The sequence below is a fragment of the Dermacentor albipictus genome, chromosome 10, assembly GCF_038994185.2.
Source record: "Dermacentor albipictus isolate Rhodes 1998 colony chromosome 10, USDA_Dalb.pri_finalv2, whole genome shotgun sequence".
NCBI lineage: Eukaryota > Metazoa > Arthropoda > Arachnida > Ixodida > Ixodidae > Dermacentor > Dermacentor albipictus.
In genome coordinates this window covers 16,840,276-16,861,462 of record NC_091830.1, presented here as the reverse complement: position 1 = coordinate 16,861,462, position 21,187 = coordinate 16,840,276, and the positions used below count along the sequence as shown (strand labels likewise).

At 47.0% G+C, this 21,187-nt stretch overlaps 1 protein-coding gene across 6 annotated transcripts in view; it reads left to right on the top strand.

Annotated features, from left to right (window-relative positions):
- The window catches only part of LOC135911495 (achaete-scute homolog 1a-like), a 465,355-nt gene that overhangs the window by 28,387 nt on the left and 415,781 nt on the right, over positions 1–21,187 (top strand). The window contains exon 3 of one of the 6 annotated variants that reach the window (XR_010567365.1): positions 4,005–4,057. The exons of the other annotated variants lie outside the window; for them this stretch is intronic. The gene's annotated coding sequence lies outside the window, so the exon portion shown is untranslated. Of the gene's footprint in view, positions 1–4,004; positions 4,058–21,187 lie in introns of those variants that run through there. 6 annotated transcript variants of the gene reach the window in all.

Here is a 21,187-nt window from a genome sequence, read left to right as displayed (position 1 = left end):
TGGACAGTAAGCGGCCTCGAGGCCATTAATTCAGCTTCCTCCGCGCAGGCACCACCTCTTATTCTTCGCTTGTCTCTACGACGGGCTCACGACGTGACGTGGCTTATGAGGGGGGGGGGGGGGGAGGGGTCGGCGCATGCGTCGTGACCGATGACAGTGGTCCGCGGCCAGCGCCATCCGTTCTCACTGCGTTGCTTCCGCTACTGAGACTGACAGCTGAAAGACTATAGGTATGAATTCACGGTGAACGTGTTAACAATATAAAATAAAAATCTGCATCTGGTGGCGAACTGGGAGAGGAAACTGCAAGCGCATGCGAGTGCAAACTCGACTTTCGAAAGAAAGCTCGGTAATGTATGTGCAGGTCCCTGAGCCACAGCATACGACAAATCAGAGGGTTTCAGCGTCCCAGAAGTGTAATTTGCGAATCTGGCCTAATTTAATATTCACTTTCACTGTACCTCTCGAGTTATAGTTACGCTTGCATTCAATTCAATTATCAGCATAAAACGACCGAGTTTTGTGAAAATATTGCGAATTGGAGGAAGCTTTATGAAGGCGAAAAAGAGTTGGTGCAGGTGTCAGTATTTTTTGTAGTTAATAATCAACGCTACCGATCAATGACGCGGCACGTATTAAATTACATGCTTCGAAGCGCGCTGATTCCTTCCTCAGTGGGCAAAGCGACCAATAGCGGTGGAGTGCAGCTGCCTGGACCATCTCGATAATGAAAAATAGGGGTGTCACATGTGCTGGTAGACTTGCCTTTCATTTACGGTTACAAAAAGCAATTAAATTATGGGCTATTACGTGCCAGAACCACTTCGTCATTATGAGGCACGTCGTAGTAGATCATCTGGGTTTCTTTAACGTGCGCCTCAACCTAAGTACACGAATGTTTTCGCATTTCGCCCCCATCGAGATGCGGCCTCTTTGGCCGGGATTCGATCCCGCGACCTTGTACGGTTGACGAACGGGCATAAGGGGGAGAAGGAGTTTGCGTTTGGGACGTCACTAGCTTCAGAAGTAATCAGCGCCACCATACAGACATCCTGTTTTTCAAAACCTTTAGCTTCCCCTATGTCAGTATAGCCAGGATCTGTGAAGTAAACTCGAATTGTTTGACAATATCAACGTTCCCGAGAGCTTTCCTATTGTCGTCGAATAAACTCGCATGCACTATACCTACCAAACTCTTAGTTATTTTCGGTGGTAAAAATTTGAATTGTTGGGTTTAACTTCTCAAAGTGCCACACGTTCAATGATAGACGCTTTATGGTAAATCAAAAAAGTGGTGGGGAAGGGGGGGGGAGGGAGAAAAGAATCAATTTCAGCTACCTGGAGTTTTTTGACGCAGACGCTAAGCATGGTGTGTGGTCATTTTTGCATTCCACCGTCATGGGAAGGTGGTCGCCGGCGCCGGGACTCGAACCCGGGGCCTGGTGCGCAGCAGCACACTAAAGTGATGGAGGGACTGGCCAATCCTCGGGTGAGGACGAAGTTCGGTTCGACTGCGAAGCATCTTTCTTTCTAAGGAACAAGTATGGGGTTCCTTTAGGGACTCCGCACCTTATGGAAACCCGTAGGAGTTTCTTACCCACGCCTTTAGGAACCCGCATGAGCCTAGAAAAAATGTAAACGTTCCTCTGGGAATCCATACCATGTGCGAGCACTATGGGTTCAATTGAAAACAATACTTTTACAGCGAAGCTGTCTGTGGCTAGGGTTCCGTGCATTTTTGTTCGGCGTGAACAAAAACCATCATCATCAATGGTTCATACCCCGACAAGCATTTATGCTTCCGTAAGCAAGCAAAAAAAAAATGCAATGGCTCATAGCGCCGTAAGGCAGAGGCTACAAGCACTCAGCAAAGTGAAGCGAACAGCGTTTAAAGTCTTTCTGACCAAGCATACAACATGCAGAAACAGCATGTGGAAAACTGTCATCATCAGTGGCTCATACCCCGTGAGCAATGGCTTATAGCCCCATAAGCAAGCAATATTTGCAATGGCCCATAGTCCCGTCTGGTTCATGGCTACTCACTTCGCGTGAATTAGTTGCGATGGCACTACCGCTGTTGTCGTTGACCGTGATTTCATTGTGGATGCGTAGGTACCGAAAAGGGAGCGGTTTACGCGTTCCATGTTCCAGTCATATCCTTTGCGATGCCACACCAGTCCGGCCCAAGTGACCACCCAACGGCGTACTTGCATCGATTTGACATTATCAAAGAATGTGATTGCAGTTGTGAGTGGAATAATGACCACCGATCAAGACAACAAATGAGTGTGCGCACCTTTCATCCCGATGACCACCCATCAAGACAGTAAATGAGTTCGTACCTTTGTTCAAAATTATGTGTCACTTGCGGGTCGTGTGCTAAACAGCTTCGCTGGTCAAGCACCTTCACAAAGTAGAAGGGCTCATGATTTTTTGAGTCGCCATACCCTTTGGGAGCCCATACCCTACAGGAACCTGTATGACTCCCTAGTAACATCGTTAAAAAAATAAATTGTGGGGTTTTACGTGCCAAAACCACTTTCCGATTATGAGGCGCGCCGTAGTGGAGGACTCCGGAAATTTGGAGCACCTGGGGTTCTTTAGCGTGCACCTAAATCTAAGTGCACGGGTGTTTTCGCACTTCGTCCCCATCGAAATGCGGCCGCCATGGCCGGAATTATATTCCGCGATCTCTTGCTCAGCAGCCCAATACCATAGCCACTGAGAAACAACAGCGGGTTTTGTAACATTGTACTATTTTAGGATGTACGCTAACTTTTAAATTGATGAGATATCAATATTATGCTTTATTTTTTTTGCTTAAATGCCACTGCATCTTGCGATGAAGCAGTGGCGGTGGCCGAAGTGAACGCACGCCCGGCCACAGAAGGTTACAGGCCATAAAATCTGAGAAAAAGCTGAATATCTCCGCAACGTCACAACGCAGCCTGGTACTCGCATTTCGGGCCTCGACTAGAATATGCTGACAACATTGTAGTATACAGTCTTACTGGCTACCGCTACAGGCTGCTCGGAAAATAAATGTTTTCTGAGATACCGTAGTCCGCAAAATTTTGGGACCGGGTGTACATTAAGTTGCAAGAATTGATTTTCAAGATCGGCACAAAAGAACCATGGAACATGTAGAATGCATCATTGCCTGAACTGGAAATGGCAGTGATGCTGAATATGTCTAGTAGCGATTGGGCCTTCGCTGAAATGAAGAAATTTTAGTGTAAAAATTAATCATGTATGGCTGATGCCTAGAAAGCATAATTGAAGACCTCTGGGAGAGGCTTTTGTTCCGCAGTGCGTTGACTTAGGTGGCTGATGACAGTAGATATAAATAAATAAATAAATAAATAAATAAATAAATAAATAAATAAATAAATAAATAAATAAATAAATAAATAAATAAATAAATAAATAAATAAATAAGCTATGACGACATCGCAAATAATATGAATAGGAAAGGAAAATAAGTATTTCACGCGCTGGGTGAAACTTGATGTGAACGTGAAAGATCAGAAGCGATATTGTCAGCATCAGTGTCACGTAATCGAGCTGTATGCGCTTACAATTATTGTGCTTCGTGTGCGTGGTTCATCTGAATGCTTTCGAAGCGTTTTAATGCTTTCGCAGTAGGAGCGTCAAAGTGGGGAAAAGTGTATGTGTACGAAGTGCGGGAAGCCGGTCACGTGGTAGAGGTAAACAGGGGATGGAAGAGCTTAGAAGAACGTGTGTGCGTATGTGTTGAGTGAGCTTTTCAACTATACCTTGCAGTGTGGTGAGCGCGGTTTGAATCATGCATAGGTGACCTCAAGGGGTGCGACCTAATGATAACGCAGCTCTCTCGTTTTTAAACGCTAAATAGTCGCTGAATGTTATCTATTTTGATCACTACGTGCTTGTTAAGATCACTAAAAATTGACGTTGCGAAACTGTCCCCGAAACGCTGGAGTAGTTTTTTTGTGTGTTTTGTGAAAGGCGCATTTTCTGTATAGTTGCAGATTGCTTTATGCTCGGATCGGCCCCATGACCACGAATCACGAAATGGCAAGTTCGCACAGTTTCTTTTAAACGTCCGCATTGAGTGTTGCTAACTATTCCATGGCTGGCTCCTCACATGCTGAAGAAAAAAAATGACTGGTTAAAGAGTGATAAGTGAAAAATCAGCGTTCGTGTCGTTGCATACGCTCTTTCTATCGCGGAACTCCTGCTTTTGACCTCAATGTGAACAACAGCACCGCCAGAGCTCATTGTTGGACTGTCACATTAAGACGATGCCGAAGTAAACGATTAGCGCCTTGCAGCGATTACATGCTGTGTAGAAAATGCTGGTCACTCGATCTCCGTTAGCGTAAATCATTGTTACTGTATGTGCGTGACGTCGTGCATCTGCTTATTCACATTAACACTTTAGCATCATCTACCTCTTCCGCTTCTATCTGTTCAACTTGGCTCTTTTCTTTGCGTGGAGCACTAAGTCAGAAACATATCATTGGGGCGAGCCTCTCCACCTTTTAAACAAATTTTTCTCTATGTCTCTAATATTCTTTTTCCTTACCAATGTCTACATGCCCTACCGTAAATTTGTGGCGCGGTTGTGGTCAGTTAGGTACCTTTTTTAATATTTCATGTTAGAGATGTTAACGACTCTAATACTGACCGACTGCTCTTTTTCACATAGAAATCTAATCAAGGCCATGACCATGGAAAAATCACATGGCCACACACCCAGTTTTAAGATGAACCTTTAGAGTGGGAGCTCTTATCTAAATGCATTATACCTGCGTCGATTCTGAAATCAAACTTACCAGTACCCCTCGTACGTTTCTGCCAGCACACCACGAGTGGGTAGATGGCGAAAAAGGGGGGCATGAGAGGACATTAAACAGTTTAATAGCAAGAGCTTGGTGGCGCAAGCCACCGCTCCGTTCCAAAGGGGACGCTCATAAGATCCATCCATCCATCGTAGCCGGATTGTCAAAAGGCGGGGGGGGGGGGGGGTCGCGGTGCGTGTGCGTGTGTCTGCGTGTGTGCGGGTGGGGGGAGGAGATATATCGGACCTCCCGCGCACTCGACCGCCGCCTTTTACCCTTCACCGTTTTCTCCGGCATATAGTATCGCGATCGCCATTAAACGCGCCCTCCCCGGCTGGGGCCAACATCCGCGTTCATCGGCGAGAGGATCCGCCTGGCAGCGCATAGCGCTTCGAACCTTCGACCATGGCGAACGTCGATGCGGGGAAACGTACACGCGGCGCGGGCCGGACCGGGATCGCGGGGCACAACACCGGACACGGTCGGGCCGGCCGAATTAGGCGACCACCGCTCAGAATGGGTCGTCACGAGGCAGCGGCGGCGGCGTTCCTGCGGCGTGTAGTGCTCGATCGGGCCGCGGTGTGGCTTAAGGTTCTTCCGCGGGGCACGTGCTTTACTCGCCGACGCCGCGTTGGCGTCGATCGTCAGCGCCAGTGCGAGAGGGCGCTGTGATCGGCGTGACGTCACGCGTCGCCGATTGCGCCGAATACGCGGTGCTTGCGCACGCGATCTGGTGGCGGGCGCCGCTAATTTCGTGCAATATGTACTGCATGCCGACAACCGAACGGTTTCGGAGAAGATGAATCGAGAAATCGAGAATCGAAGGAACTTTATTAAAAGGATCCCGAGAAGCCGCTCCTTTACAAGCCAATCAGAAAGTGCCCCAAGCCTGAGAGTTGGAAGCCGGCCTCGGACGTTGATATCAATCTAGTTACACGTGATGGAAGCCTCATTCCAACAGTCGACTCTATACGTGCACTAGGCATGCTTATTGAACCCAATGGGTCCAAAAACCTCAAGTTGGCTAGAATCACCACGAAAACGGAAAACGTAATTAGGCTCATCAACAGAGTCCCTAACAGAAGGGGAGGGGGGGGGGGGGCTTGAACGAAAACAATCTGCTCAGGTTTTTCCACGTTTTCCTTATGAATCACATCATTTATGTAGCAGCTAGGAACTGAGAAAGAAACAATTTTTTTACGCGTGGCCTATGGGCTCAAAGTGCGAGCAGCTAACTTGTGCACGTTCGAAGTAGAAGAAAATAAACTTTATTGATAAGAATCGTTCGGCAGTTTTGGTTGCGGTGGTATGACGTGGCGGCTCGAAGTCCTTGGACTAGGGCATGACATCTTCGGCTTGCCGTGTATGTTTGAACTTAGCTTTTTTTTTCCTTCGTTATATGCATCCTCGCGCTTGTAGCCGACCGTTGCACTCACTGCTTTATGTTTCTTTGTTTTGTGTCGATTTTCCTGCCTATCAGTGTTTTCTTTCATTTGGAATTCTTTCGATTAAACGTAGCGTTGTCTTATGAACATGTAATTCGACCTCATCGCATTTGAAACTAACTTCGTCTTGTGAAGGAACAGAAAAACAGAGAGCCAACCAAAGTGGTGTTGCCAAACGGATTGACATTTCGGCTTGCACACAGAAGCCTTGTTCACTAGTGAACAAGGTTCAAATGAGGAGCGAAATGCAGTCACAATGAGTCACAAAGGTTCTCCCTGTTATTTGTTCACTTATTTATTACATATTTCAGATACCTTACAGGCTCATTTCAGGGCATTAAATACGGGGGGGGGGGATACAATTTATGTGCTCCTACAGGAGCAATCAACATAGGCACCAATACAGGCAGTCATAAGATAAGAAAATGGTAAGCTTTATAGAAGATAATAGAATACAGCACGTATACCACTGCGCATCAGCTCGTTCTCCCCAAAGCACTAATTTATGCCGCAACCGCCATTGTTGCTCAAGGTACTGCTTGAGTTTCAGCAAAGTATTACTTGAGAAATTTAATTACAGGAGCTGAATTTGCTGCAGTGGGCCGAAATTTCCTGCGAGTTATGCATGCTTTATCCGATACGGTCAGAAGTGCCAACCACCAACCAACTGGACGCAATCAGTGCGATAAATTGTGTGAAGTATACGTGGAGCTGCAAAATGCTGCGACTTAGGGCTTGTTGGTCCATCCTTATATTCCAGCAGGACTTCTTAATTTAAAGGTAATTCTTTTTTTTCTTTTTCGTACCAGGTACGTGTGTTTCTAGCCTGTTTCATGGGCCGATTCCAAAGGTAGTGCAGTCTAAAAATGTGGGCCGTTCCCCTGGGTAGGTGCAATTTAAGTGTGCGGGCCGATTCCCCAAAAGGGTCCGGTAAAAATATGAGACTTCCCGACGCTCCTCCTACTCCCATCACGTGAGTGGTCACGTGAGTGGTACAGCGCCCAGTCACTCCGCCCCATTCTCGCCCCCACTCGCTCAGGAAGACATTGTCTTTGATCGACGTCAGCAAGAGGTGGAATCGCTTTCGAACATTTTTTTATGGTGGTTAGTGAATGGCTATTGCAGTAGGCCATCGCTGGCCAGGAGGCGCTACGGCTCTTAAAGTGTGCCACTACAAAGAATTCGCGTAGAAATTTTGGGCGAGGATTATCGAAGTCAGCGACAGCTTGCTCGAATTACCCTGCACTAGCCCGACACTTTCTTTTTCAACCTTGTAACGCCAGAGTAACACAGCGAAATTCCGCAAAGCTATCGATCACTTTGATTAGTGTGGCGATAATTACTACTGGAATTTTCTTCACCCATCGCTGCTTGCGGTGGTCAGAACGTTCACGTCTATGGCACAGAATATGTTGCTTCCCTGCGCGCACTGCGCGGGTCTTGTTTCTGCACGTGTTCTCCTGCACCGTTAGCATTCTGTGAATGAAAACGGCTGTGTTGTACGCGCGAGTCTAATTAGATAAATGGACCATGCGATTGAACTATTTACGTCCGTTGTCGACATGCAGAGTACATTAGTCCATAGGTTCGGGGTCCAAAGCACTGCATCGTACTGATGAGAACACACGATACGCGTGGCGATTATGCAAGTTCTGTGCCAGTGCACGGAATTGTCGCCAACACTTTTTTCATAAATGCTCCACTATACGGCCTTACGCGTCCTTCGCCTTGATCCTACACATCGACTTCTCGTTCAAAGCCTTAACTCATACTTTAAAAGAACAAGAATGTTAATAACATTCAGCAGTACGTGGAAATAAATCACCGCAACTGTTAAATAAATCAATCTTCTTGCAACTTACGCGACATGTCAAGCAATATTTTAGGGCTGAATTTCGTGCATTTCAGAACATGCGTTGGGCGTTGCTTCCACCAGCAAGAAAACTAGACTCTGAAAAGGTGAAATATCTTCGGTGGTAAGGCTTTGAGAATTGTGGTGGCACAAATACGGACGATCACTTTTTTGAGTATGTGGTAACAAAGAAGAAGGACAAGTACGAGATTAATACCTGTTAGCTGTTCGTCTTAAAAATTGTACTGTCTTGCATGATCGTGAGGATCAAACGTACCACAAAAGCAGAAAACTTGTTAACTAATTCCTAAATATCAACGAAATGTCTTGTACAACAAATTTGCTTTCGATTTTTCTATTCCAAATACCTGCAGCAACCCGAAGGCATTATTGCAGGGGTGGTGGGGATACAGAACTAAGCAAAAGGTGATTAAAAAAATAACTACAAGGCATGAGAAGAAAGTAATAAATGAAGACAACTGCACTCGTTGATACGTGTGATAACAGGGCCCGAAATATTGGTTCAGATCGGCACTCGATAACTTGTTTGGGCAACCGGTTCCATTCACGAAATGTAAGAGTAAAAAATGGGCTTTGATAAGCCTTAGTTTTGCATTGAATTTCTCGTATTTTCCATCCGTGACCAAGTTTATTCGACCTGAAACCCGGTGGAAGCAAATAAATATCTTTGTCTATGTTTATTTTACCGTGATAAATTTTATACAATATTTCTGACTGAATGTTCCTTCAGCGAGTACATGAACGCTTCCATCCCAACTTTAGTTTAATGTTTGTAACACTATTACGGAAGTTATGATCTCTTGATACTGATCAAGCGGCAAAGTTTGTCGGTTAGATATAAAGTTTGCGGTCTATATATATAGACCGCAATATATATATATATATATATATATATATATATATATATATATATATATATATGTTGATAGTTTCAATAAATAATTAGTTGAGAGTTAGCGTTTGTCCTGTCTGCTTCCCGTCTCTGCCTGTGTCACTTACCAATTCACCCAACTTTCTATCCTTTTACATAGGTGTTGCCTGAACGTCGTATTTTAGTTTCGGCGAGTACGATTCGCCAGATTTTGTGCGTTTTCATATTTCCCTGGGGTTTACTTCCGAGTTCAATAAAGAAAGGCCAGGTCGGGGAAAAATACCGTAAATTTCATTGAAAAAAATTTCGGATGGTCCTATGGCCCTACCAAGCTACGAAAATGCCGAAAACACCCTGGTGTAGTGTGGTTATTCTACGGCTGGCAAAATCGGTACACGGAAATTGAGAGGCGTGATTATACGGGGTTATACGGGGCGCAGTATGAGCATGCGCTTCATCAGGTGTGTGTATGTGTGTGTGTGTGTGTGTGTAGGAGGCGCAGAAGGGGTTTTCTTAAGAACTCGATGTATTACCCATCAAACATATCCCTACACAGAACTTTGCCATTTTAACCTTTTAGATAATATGTAACCCTAATCTATCGTTTATTATAGGTCAGAATCACCTAATCGCTCCTTATTGATATCAAACGAGTGTTATCCTGACCTTTCTTGGTCTTGCTTGCTGAGGTATATAAAACATAAGTAATTCGTTCACTGGCATCACTTCCTTTTATTACATTTTCAATTCACCTAGTTTTTTACTTTTTGTGCCATATATGATACCACCACTACTACATGTTCTTGTATGCTGTTAATATTCATTAGTTTCGTGCAATTAATAACAAGAGGTCCCATTCTTAGTATTAAAATTCGGGACGTCTTTCTGTATATCATTCTACCATGTAAATATGCTCAAAATATACAAACACAAGAAATCAGTCAGCCAATAAATAAAAAAAACGCTCTCGGGAAACCATATCGGTTTTGTCAGGGGTTGTGAACCTCACGCGTTTGTGGCTGCGAGCATTCGTGCGTGCTTTATGCGCGCAGCGCATGCGTATCAATAATCTCCCAGGTGGTGTGCGAGCCCGTTCAGCGTTGAAGGAGGTCAGATCCGCTTCCGTCATCAGCGTGTACGCGAACCGTGACGTCAGCCAACTGCGAGGGGTCGTCACGTTGCGGAACTCTTTCGAACCTCCCAAAGAAGCTATCCGCATCCGTGGACAAAACTTTCGCTTCTTGCATGAGAAGGTGTTACCGTTACGATACTTCAGTGCAAGGACGAGGGACAAAAGGAGAGAAAGTGCACAACGCGAGCGCAGATCAGCTTGGGCTAGTTGGAACGATGGTCGAACTAGCCCAATTAGCAGTCTGAGAAGGTGTGCCGGATCGCTCCTCGTGCAGTACAGTCTTTGTGGTTGTGTAAATGTTTATAGGTGGTGCTGGAGCAGCGTTCGCCGGCATTAGCAACTCCAGAGTTAGGTTAACGAAGTAAGAGAAAAATGAAGATTAAGGTGACAAAGAAAAGGCAGGGAGATTCATTTGTTATCAGACAGACAAATGGACGGACGGATGGACGGACAGAGTGATTGATTGACTCACTTCTGACAAATTGGCTAACTGAATGATTGTCTAAAACAAACAAGAATGATTGTTCGAGTGACCGCTGACTGGCTAAGACTGATGGATTCCCAAAGTGATTCATTGATTGAGACTGATAGCTGAGTTACTGGGTATGAATTTATGGCGGAAAGAACAGTGAGAAACTTAGGACATGGAAAGAAGAAGAGATTGAATAGCATGAGCACTGCTGATGAGTCATGGACTTGCCAAGGAGACATTGATTGGCCGATCGGTTTGCCATTGCTGTTTGAACAACAGCACACTTGCAGACGCGGGGACGAACACAAAAAAAGCAAGCACGACCGCTGATCTTCGTTCAAGCGTCCACATGTGCGCCGCCTTTACAACAACAGAGACTGACTTGAGTGACTCATCGATCGTTGTTGCGGTGCTTAGCATATCAATTAAGGACAACGTTTTGGCTCTGATAGTTACCATAGCGGAGGGCTCCAGTTTAATTTTCACCACTTGGAACTTGAGGCTCTTTAACGCGCGCCCAAAGCACGGCACTTGAGTGCTTTTACATTCGCGCTCCGTGTTGAAATACGTGTACCACGTGTGGGAATCGAACCTGCAACCTTGAGCTCAGCAGCGGAACCCTGTGTGCACTCAACCACCATGTCGGTCGAGCAGTGAAACAGGGAAGCTGAGAAGCCCCCCATTGAGGTGCCGCAGCGACCGCACTTTGATGGGGGTGGAGCGAGAAGACGCTGGTGCGCGTAGGCGTAACGTTTACGAAGCCGAGAGGTCCAAGTCAATCCTGAGGCGTCCATTATGTCGTCCCCCGCAAACCTACGTCAACTTTCACCACATTTCAGTCCAGTCTTCTGCGGCAGCAAATGGAACCCATGACCCCGTGATGAGCAGCCAGTCAGCCACCCAGGGCGGGTCACACAGTAATTAAAGGAATGAAGAAGCAAACGAAATACAAATAGCGGGATGGTATTGTCTGGGAAAACAGGTTATGCAACAAACAGCTTCATCCAGACGTCTTGAGGGAAGTGGGTAAATATGACTGCGTTTATTCCACCCCAATCTTATGGAGTTCTAACGTAGAAGCAATATTTCAGATGTTTGCTTTAGTTCAAGCAGCCTATGTGGGTGTCTATTGGTAACCCGATTCAAAGAGAACGCCATTATCAGTTATGGTCATCATCATAATCGTCATACTTGTGTTACAGATACCATAGGTAAATAATTATTACATGCTAGTTTGTGATAATTTAGTGGTGGTATGTGGTATAGTTAAGTAGCTGTCGACCGCGGGTTCCTGGACTGAGGAAGCCTGCCACAACAAATGCACCAACAGCTTCAATAAACGTTTATTCAAATCAGTGCTAGTTAAGTAAACAGAGTATTTAACAAGGAAGCTAGTTAACGAGTGCTTCACCAGTGGTAAAAAAAGGCGGCGTCTTCAAGAAACCACAGGAGAAAGCGTGTTATTTTGCATTACTTGTTTCAACATTTCCACGGAAGCATTCAAGGACCCACATGATGAAATCTATAACAAAAAAAAAACAACTTCACAGCATTGCACGTTGAGAGCCCGACAGGTCAGATGCCGATGCGAGAGCGTCTAATCTGGAAACCTTATCATGTACGCTAACCTGCATCTTTCGAGCACTGCGCGGCGGTGTTTTTTAATCGGACCCTTCTATACGCCGGACAAGGCCGCACATTTGCTCAAGATAACTAATTAGTTTGCCCAGGCGACTTCCTGACCGCTTATCGCCGCCGTCTCCGGCGTCTAACAAGAGCTGCGCCCGCGAACTCACGGGTCACGACTTCGAAAGATTGCGTCGCGCGATTTCGCCAGGGAATAAGGCCCGCGCCATGGAGGCGTATTGAGAACGGCGCGCGATGTTTGGTGCCGCTATGTGCCCCGAGTTCCTTTTCTTTTTTCCATCTCTGAAGTGAGCGATGCTCAGATCGTCTGGATGATTAAGAAGAGTCGTAATTTATCTGGGACTAAATCAAATGTAGTCGTCACCGCCGAAGCCTTTGTTAAATAATAGCGCCCTCTGCATGGGCAGCTCTGATCCACTGGTCCACCCACTCACGTGCATCTTGCAGCATACCCTATGGACTATGTACAGTGCTACCCCTAGCAAGATTATAGGATAGGGACCGTGCAGTCTATGCATCGAACTTTCTGATGCGGCTTTTGAGTACAACATGGGAATCATTCTTTATAAGAGTATCTGATCTTTCGCAAAACCTCGTTCGTTTACTGAGACTGCAGATCTGTCATTTTTACTGACGCCTGCCGTAGAATGGAACGAAAAATTGTAGTCGTACCGTTAATGGAACACTGAAACAAAAAAAAAAACTTTTTTGGAAAAGGAAACGGTCAGAGTTCTGAAAACTTGAATATGGCGCGGAGTCCCCGCCGCCGTACGTCAGTGTGACGTCACGAATTTCACGGTAGCTTTTTTCGTACATAGCATATTGTGACTCACTGAAGGAGTCTTCGAAGCTTGCTAAGTTCATTCTATGGCTCTTTTAGAATACGATATTACCGACAAAGAGAATGACCTTGGCCCGAGGAGACTCCGCAACAATTAATAACGTCACAGCAAGCTGCTGCGAGAACTTCCCGGTGGCGTCGCCACCTGTCTTTGGTGCTCGCGTCCTTTCTGGTTTATCAAGCCTGCTATCGCGATAAGAGCGGTACCTTTAAAAGACAAAAAGATGGCTGTTCATATTAGAAAGCAAAGGGGGCGACTTGATATTGTAGTTGAAACAGAGAAAGAATTAGTTTGTCAGGTCCCGTTATAAGCAGAGCAGATAACCGGCGGTATATATTGGAGTTACACCATGCATTGGTGCGAATAAGTGTGGTTTTGCAGATAACTAGGTAAAGCAGATAACTAGGTGCCTCCTTTTTTGAATTTACCAAAGTTGCAGGCATAAAATTGAGTCAGCTGAATCAAGACAGGGGTGATAGGGGTTTGCTGGGAGAAGCTTTCAACTGCAGTGGTCCTAATATAGTCTAAACACAATGATGATTTTTATGGCGGTGATGATGATAGTCTTATGGAATCAAGGAGAACTTATTATAGCTTATGTTCCTCTCAACTATAACAGGCTACGCGCGATTCACGTACACGCGACGTGACATTCCCAAAATAATCCCGAGTTCCCAGAGTGCGAGAAAACTAAGCGTCCACGAAACGCTAGAAAACTGACGAAGAAACCACTGGCGTGTTTGGTCGCTTTAGATCGCACTTGTCCCTTTATCTTTAGCGGGTTACGTTCGCCACGTCAACCGTTTTTGCGCAACTATAAGCCGGGTTCGTTACTGTGAGGCAGTCGACGTCGTGCCCGGGGACACGACTTTCGCGGAACTCCAAAATATAGGTCGACGGCGACTCTGGCTTCGCGAGAGGCTCTAATAAGGCTTAGGAAGCTTATGGGACAAAAGCTACAGAGCTCTGCCCGCTTACGCGGCTGGCTCTTTCGGCCACGTGTCACCGGCAGACGTTGAGCTAGCTGTCGTAGCACTGTTGCCGCGAGCGATATTCTATTTGTATACGCTCCCCGAAGTGTGTGGATAGTTACACGTTGAAAGCCTGTCTGAAAACAACGACGTTTCATTGTACCTTCACCCAGCGGCATTGGCTTAGTGGTTGTAACTTTCTGCTGCTTAGCATGAGGTGCCGGGTTCGATTCTCAGTCGCGACTGTCGCACTTCGCTGGGGGCATAATGCGGAAACGTTCGCGTATTTACGAAGATTTAAATGCCCGGTAAGGAACTCCGCGAGGTCAAAATCAATCCGTAGCCCTCCTATACACGGACATCCCTTCTGACAGACAGACAGACAATGAACTTTTATTGAGGTCCCGAGGGACTAGCCGGCGGAGACCCGTTGGGGCCCCCGGCTCACCGCTGGCTGCTCCCATGTCGGAATCGGGAGGACAAGCCTCTCCGCTCTTTCACGGGCCCTCTGGACGGCCATGGACTGGAGCTTGAGTTCCGTACTAGATATGGCCTCGTCCCAGTCCCGTTCGCTGGTGAAGGACGTATCCCGTAACGCAGGACACTGCCAGAGCATATGAGATAGAGTGCTAACCTTCTACCCACAATCCGGGCACAGTGGATCAATTTCTGAGTAAATCCTGCTTAAGAAACCTCGCGAGGGATATGACCTCGTCTGAAGCATCCTAAGCGTGATCGATTGAGATCTGCATAGATTTGGATGTGGAGGCGGGAAGTGCCTGCGTTCCTCTCTATAATGGAAGACGATCTCATGAAAGGTTAATAAGGGGTCGCTGTGGCCGAGCTCCTCCGGATCCAATGTAGCCCACCGCCGTCGCGGCGCGTTAATTCTCGCGCACGGCGGTGAGCAATCTCATTGGGGTTCGGGCAGCACGTTGTCGCCCATGTGAGCGGGGAACCATATAATATAATGCACGGAGTCACAATTAGTTCTGGACTTGTTTTTCCGAATCGCCTCCACTTGTCTCGCAACCATTCCCGAAGCGAAAGCCCTGACGGCCGCGCGTGAGTGAAGAACTGTTTTTTTCGAAGATAGTTAGAAAGTGCAGGTGGCCAGTCAATCAGTCGAAGTTGGTGCGCAGATCGTTCTAGTTTTCGTCTGTGAGCAGTGGGAACGAGTGCTGGAATGTTGTTATGTTGCCATGTTGAAGGTGTGCAGTGTTTGACGTGGCTACAGCCGTGGATGTGGCGAGCTGGTCGAGTGGAGTGGTTACCTACCTGGAAGGTGTGAAAGAATGTGTGATAATCATCATCATCATCATAATTTATTATTCCCTTAAGGGTCCCATGTTGGGTATTAGATAAGGGGGAGGCAAAACAATAATACGAACATCGAAAGAATAGTCATGTACAAAGCAGGGCAATATCGAGGCAATGTTGAGGCAATGTCGAGGCAATGTCGAGGCAATAACGCCATACGGCGAGACGCTAAAGTTTTCCTGTTACGAGTGGTTATACTAAGACTTTGGTTGTATTAACTGAAGCTCCTTAGTCGGTTTCGCATTCAGTTTCGCGGGCACCAAGCTTGGAATCAGTTAAAGTAAACGTGGCCTACTTCGAACACGCAGTACAAGCTAATAAAGCTTGTTCAGCCCACTTCATCTACACTTTACAACCTTTCTTGTGAGTGGGGCATCAATAGGAAAGGCGGTGGTGGTCATGCTACCGTTTCTGTTTATTAAGCTAGCGCATTTTTTTTTACTTTCTTGCTTTCAGTTTCACCGACGTAATGCCTGGTATCAGTTATTGTAAAAGTGGGTCGTTTGGGCGCGCCGTATGCTCAATATATCAAAGTTTGTGCGGCTTTCACTTAAACTTTACGACCATCTTTACGAGCGGGAGAACCAATATGGAATGATCAATTTGATGACCTTGAGCGGCCACTTCGCGAAGCTGTGCGTCTTTTATGACTGAAGTTGCTTTTGACCATGATACCCTGTAACGAGAAGTCCGCTGTAACGATGCATATCATCTTGAAACATTTATAGCTGTTGTTTTACAACGTCGAGGCAACCTTGTAGGGCGGGGCTGGTACGCTACCGGGTTCGTGAACGGAATGTGCGACCATTGTTTCTTCAATATTGATGTTTTCTGATGGCGGAGTCCTTTGGAGCTTGGGCAACGCAAGCTCGTGAAAGAGTGGCCATAAGGTTAGCGAAAACCCTTGGGTATGTCGCTGGCATCTATTCCTGAAAAAGCACTTACTCGTTGCTCTAAAGACCTTTCCTGGAGGCCAGTGTATAGTCCGCCAATGCTGTGAATAAGTAGTGAATGTAACGTTCTTGTCCGGTGAGGAGGGGCATTGTATGTTGTACTTAAATAAGACAAAATATTCGCAGGAGCATGGAGACTAATTTGATTGTCTGCTTTAGGTTCTTTTTGCTCACTATAGTCAAATGTCGAATAATCACTATAATTTCAGCTCGATGCTAATAATTTGTGCGGTGTGTAGCGAATTGTGTATGATCATAGGCTTCCACAATTAGCCGTGGCCTAACAGTTCTGTCACATTCTTTATTTTGGTCATAGTCAAATAAAATAGTGTGAATGAAAATGAATGAAGTAGTGAAGTGCGCGAATAAGGGAAAACTCGTTGGCCTTTCTCCAGCCTAAGAGCAGCGTTGTTCGCTTCTTTATAGCTACACGTTATGTGTCACCTTTTTTTTTAAAACAGTGATAGTTTTCCTCAATTCTGTGTTCTAAACATCTGTAGCGTTTGGGACACCTTGAACTTAATTCCTTCCTGCATTGAGACATTTTGGGAAGCGCGGTAGAAGGCGGCAGATGATTACAAAGGGATGACCGTTGAGATTGGGTAAGGGAGTTAAAGTGAAAGATAAGACAGGCAGGTTAATCTTATAGTGTAGAGGGTATCTAAGACCATGTAGTGTATCTCCGTTTGGCAACCCTGCATTGACTAAGTGGAAAAGGGCCACGAAAGATAGCAGAAAAGAATGAACAATGTATTTCTTTAGACATATATTGATATGCCCATCGGTGTAGACACCGTGACAGTCTTTTAAGGCACCACGAAGACCCACACAGTGCCAGTGTCACGCACAGACATACAACGTCGCAAACTGCACTGTGTCGCCAAACGTCGCAAACTGGACTGTGTCGCCAAGTGTCACGCAGCCAGTCACATATAGCATCAGGAAATTTGTAGGCATTGGTTGAGTTCGGTTGGCGCAGATGGATAGGACGTAGTTTGAGTTGTGCAGGAAAGTCATAACGCCTCCATCGGCAGGTAACTTAAGATCGGATGATGTTGGTGGTGATGACGATGATGATAAGTCATGGCTGTCAGTGAGTTAGAAAAAGAAAATAAAGAGAGCAACCAAAAACGAAAGGACACAGCTAGGAAGAACCGGCCTCCTCGAGACATCCGGTCCAGGATAGGGCATAGATCCCGTGGAAGCTCGCACGCTCTAGCTTCTGCCCTCTACGAGGCAGCCCGTCGGCTTGGCTTGGCTTGTCTCGTTTCGTTGTCGTCGCCGCCTCCAGCTGCCGGCTCCCGGGGAACCTTATCCTCCCGCGTGATCTCCTTCGGTGGGCACCTTCCAATTAACGCCCACCGGAGGCACCCACGAAAGCCACGTTGGAAAAGCGGGTGCTAGGTTCGCTCGCTGTAGTGCGCCGTTCGGCCGAAGCGTGCGAAAGTGGGCACGATTCGCGCCGAGAGCTATACCGGCTCTTACTAAATTACCGTGCAGCGTTCCAAAAGCTATGCGAAGTGTACCGAAGTGTGGTATACGTGCGGTACTGGAGAAAACGGTACCGTGTTAGCGTAGCGTGTTTGTTCAGCGTAGTTTCCGACGAAAGACGAGCAGCATGCAGCAGACGACAAGTGCAGTAATGGCTTGTTACCTCTTCTGGTCAGGTGACGTGATTTCTATAATAATAATTTGCGGTACAAGGCGACAGGACTCCCCACCACCGCTACCTTAAGTGAGACACAAACATAGCTACAGCGTTCATTTCCAACTGAATCTTTATTCGTAGAACGGCCTATTCATGCCATTTTGTCAAGGATTTGTTATCACAAATTACATTGCGTAAGGATACTCAATATACACACACACACACCTGAAGGCTGCACATGCACTATCAGTTTTACGCCGTCGCACTTCGAAAGCTTCTACTATCCCTTTTGTTAACTTATCCGGATGCTCATGCACCAACTAATCACACTCACCGACATTGTAAGGCGAGATTACCGGACATATCAGTTTTGCTGCTACTGCGGTTGTGTTCCTTTATTCATCATGTAAACCAATTACCCCCACAGTGTATTCTTGGGAGTCCTACAACTTTGGTCGTACTGCACGGAGTTGTTCGGACCATGAAGCCATAGCATGCTACACCACGCGCTATCTTACGCTCTGTTCATCTTCATCCGGGCGAATCTCACCTCCTTCCAAGGGCCGCCTCAGCCCGAGCGGCTCCGCACTGTACAGGAAGGGGTGTGTTTACATAGTGCACGCGGTTGAGGCCTTACGCGTGTTCTTGCGAACCCGTTAGCGCGGCGGGAGCTTCTGCTCTGAGCACAAGGACTTCATTTATTCTCTGGGCTCGATCGCGCGAGCTTTTGCCGCCCAGGGGACGCGCGCGCGGAAGGGGTGGTTCACTTCACGCCCGCGGATCACGTGATTTGCGGCGCGGCGCTCTAGCGCCTTAATCGCCGTCGCATCTCTCACGATGATGCGCCTGCGTTGCGGTTCGACGCTCTCCATTCTCTGTTTGCTTAAGGAGTTTGCCGTCTGCTTGCCGATCTTGGCGTTCGAACCACTGCCGCGGCTTGACTTCCGACCGGGCTGTTTTGGTTTGTTGGCTCAGCCAGGTTTCTCGCCGGGGCGCCTTATTGGGTTGCGCCCGAAGCAACGTTTGCCCTAGCTAAAACGATGCGAAGAGGTTTGGCCCGACGGAAATAAAAAAAAAAAGATCGAAATACATAGATCTGAGGCACTGCGGGAATCAATGTTATGCCAAACCTTTTGCACGTATCTAACAATATAGCGTCGGGTTTGTGGTTCCGCGAAGTGTTAGCAGAAGGCGCAGCATACCCCCGTCGGGTGAGCAAATTTGTGTGTGACGCGAGCGTGTGTGTTGTGTGACGTCAACGCGACGGTGAGGTGACGTGGACGCACCCTCGACGCTCCACCCCGTCGGCTCGGCGGCGGAGCCGTGGACACCGTTCTGGCTACCGAAGCTGGCGTGTGCGTTGTACCCAAGCACATTGTAAAGGGCAGTGACATTCCTGCTGCGGTGATGTGCGTGTGTCCAATGGTCTGACCTGCAAACGTCAAGCTAATGTTGTCTGCTAATGTAGTATGCCGCTGTGCAGCGGCATACTACATTCCCTCTCTAAGATATACGTGGTCTGGGCGTATGGACTGTATAGCCTCGTCGGCAGTTGTGGAAGGCGTAGCGATAGCTTCTGCTCTGCGCAAATTAAAGACTTTGCCTCCGCAGAATGTGGTTGTCCTTACGGACTCAAAGGCCGCATTACAACAAGTATACCGTGGTTTGCCATCCCTCAAGTTCCCACGCAAATCCCTAGCCATCGTGAAAGACCTCAACAACAAAGGCTTCACAGTAAAGTTTCAGTGGATTCCCTCCCACATTGGTATCTCAGGAAACGAAAAAGCTGATGCGCTTGCATACGCAGCGCTATATCATCCTCCCAAAATCAAGGCTCCAAAGAGTAACCAAGTGCAAAAATCTGAAATTCGAAATCACTTTGCGTCGCTTTGGGTTCCACCGCATATGCCCTGCGTAACCAAGAGATTGCACCGAGAGGAAGCCTCACTTCTACATCGTATAAGGACAGGATCTGCTAACACACCGGCCTGGTTATTTAAAACGGGGCGAATAAATTCTCCGAACTGTACGGCATGCAACGAGACAGGAGACATTGAGCACTTTTTGTGGTCCTGCCAGCAATTCCAAGATGCAAGAGACACTCTCCTGAAGAATTTGCAAAACAAGGACCTTCCGCATGCGCGCCTGCAACACCTTATATTTCCCGAGGGATCAGTGATGGCCCGCAAAGAAACTTCACGTCTCCTGATCGAATTCTTAAGAGAGACTGGGTTGATGGACATATGGTGAAGCCCATCAGCGGTATTGTGCGAGACGCTCGGGCGGAGCAATTGCCGGCCTTGTTCGCCAGGCTAAACCCGCCTGTTGCTACAATTCACCACCACCACCACCACATGTCTGCTAGTCCACAGTTTGGCAGTGCTAGCACTGACAGTTTTCCCGTCGGTCCCATCTCGTTCTTATCTCGTGCACCGTCAGGGTGCGTAAAGCCCCTCAATCTCCCAAAGTAGCGCCATTCACTTCCCTCCTCCTCCGCTCGGCGCGGCCTCGACGGTGGCGCCACCGGTGGCGGGCCTGCCGTAGCAGACGACGGCTAACACGCTACGGGAGGAAATCCGCGGAAAAGTTCGTTCGAGTCCTGCGGAGCAGTTTTTTCAATCTAGATCTTGCTTTGTCAGTCGGTAACTGGCCTTAAGAATGTCGTGTCGGATTTGCGGAAGAAATACAGAAAAGCACCATTACTCAAGGCGTATTTAAGGCGTAAAGCGCGCGCACGTTGAAAGTTCGTGTTGCTGAAACACGACACAAGCACGCGGTGTGCTCAGACACGCGAGTAATTACCAGAGTTTCAGGTTCTGACAGCGTGAAAGTATGTGCACGTGGTTTCGTAGGATAATTTACGTACCTGCAGGATGCTTTTGTTCGGCCGGCGCGTGAGAGATTCCGACTGTCTGCGGTCAGCAATGCCTGGCAGCAGGGCCGTTTCTGTTCAATGCCTTTTACAGATGTACGTAGCTCATGCACAGGTTGTGGTGGCCATGAGCAACGTTTCCACACATAGGAGGTATAGATAATTTGAACAACGTACCAGCATATGAAATCGTTATTTATTTATTACAGTGCAAATGGTTAGAATTTGATAGAAAAAAAAGAAGCAACTTGATGAGACAACTGGAAAGAGGTTCAGAAAATAATTATCCCCCTCCCCTCATTGGCACCAGCAACACTT